At 34.1% G+C, this 1177-nt stretch overlaps 1 protein-coding gene across 1 annotated transcript in view; it reads left to right on the top strand.

Annotated features, from left to right (window-relative positions):
• LOC119588731 (NEDD8-conjugating enzyme UBE2F-like) overlaps positions 1 to 1177 on the top strand; it is a gene marked incomplete in the record, with an annotated part of 10461 nt that overhangs the window by 4863 nt on the left and 4421 nt on the right.

The following is a 1177-nucleotide window of genomic DNA, read 5'->3' as shown; positions in this document are numbered from 1 at the left end:
ACTAAAAATTGTTGGGGGTTGAAGATTAGACATGCCTGTGTTAATGATTATCGGAAAGTAAGAATTTTGTTTATATTTGAAGCTGATATGTTGTAACAGTAAGTAATAACAGGTCAGGCTATCAATTCACTGTAAAAAAAAGAAGAATGAAAGAAATATACTTGGTGTAAGTTTAAGTAAAAGCCCTGTTTTTGACTTATGCTTGTGCCATCCTGAGAGGACCACTTATGAACTAAGAACTGAACCTGATGAGGGATACAATTTGATTCGGCTCCTTGGCAGTTCAACCAATTACCAAATTTTCCTTTAACCATTTCCACAGAGTTCTGAGTTGTGTTTCTAATACTTTTTGACATATTAAAAAGTCTTGGTCCATTAATTTTTCTTCATGCTTTCTTAATCAGAATGTTTGCACAGTTATCCCTGAAGAATAACATGTTATTTCCCGGGGGAGTGTTTTACCTTCAATAGCCCTTCTTCTGTCTCTCTTGGATTGGTGCTGAGTTTTCAGTGATCTCACTTAGATATCTATTGAAGTATCTTTCTCTTTGTCTTGGTAAAGAGAAAAGCTTGAGTTGTTTTAATCTTTCTCAATTATGAAGACCTACAATGGTATCTAATTATCATGGAAAAAAACTTTTTGGTCCTTTTTTGATAAGATTATATTTTTTGTGAGACATAGATTCCATACTTGGCAAAGATATTTCAATCTTGAAATCACTAGCGTTTTCCACAGTGGCAGTAGGTATTCTAGATCTCTTGTCTGAAAAGTTCTCTTCATCCATCTACTCATTAATTTTCCCCTGTTGACTGTCTGCCCAGTGTGATGAGTGAATTTCATATTGCTCATGAACAGACCTAGGTCATTTACAGCTACTTATTGTTTCATCTCTATTCCTTCAACAGAATATGATATCTCTTTTTTGGACTTCCAATTGGACTATATTTTGTGATTTCAGATTTATCAGCATTGAAATATTGCATATTTACAAACGGCAAGAGATTGTCTTCATCCCCTATTAAACTTAATGGTGCATTTGCCCTTGTATCATCAGCACAGATATTACTTTGGAATGTTTAATATCTGCATTATTGTAGTCAATCATAATTAGGAACAAAAGTGGTCTTGGAACTGAGCCTTGTGGTATAGTGGTTTCATCTAGCTGTAAACTAATTT

This window comes from Penaeus monodon, chromosome 24 (genome assembly GCF_015228065.2).
Source record: "Penaeus monodon isolate SGIC_2016 chromosome 24, NSTDA_Pmon_1, whole genome shotgun sequence".
In the NCBI taxonomy this organism is placed as follows: domain Eukaryota; kingdom Metazoa; phylum Arthropoda; class Malacostraca; order Decapoda; family Penaeidae; genus Penaeus; species Penaeus monodon.
Note: the sequence above shows the minus strand (reverse complement) of the source record. Positions and strands in the feature narration are given on the sequence as shown.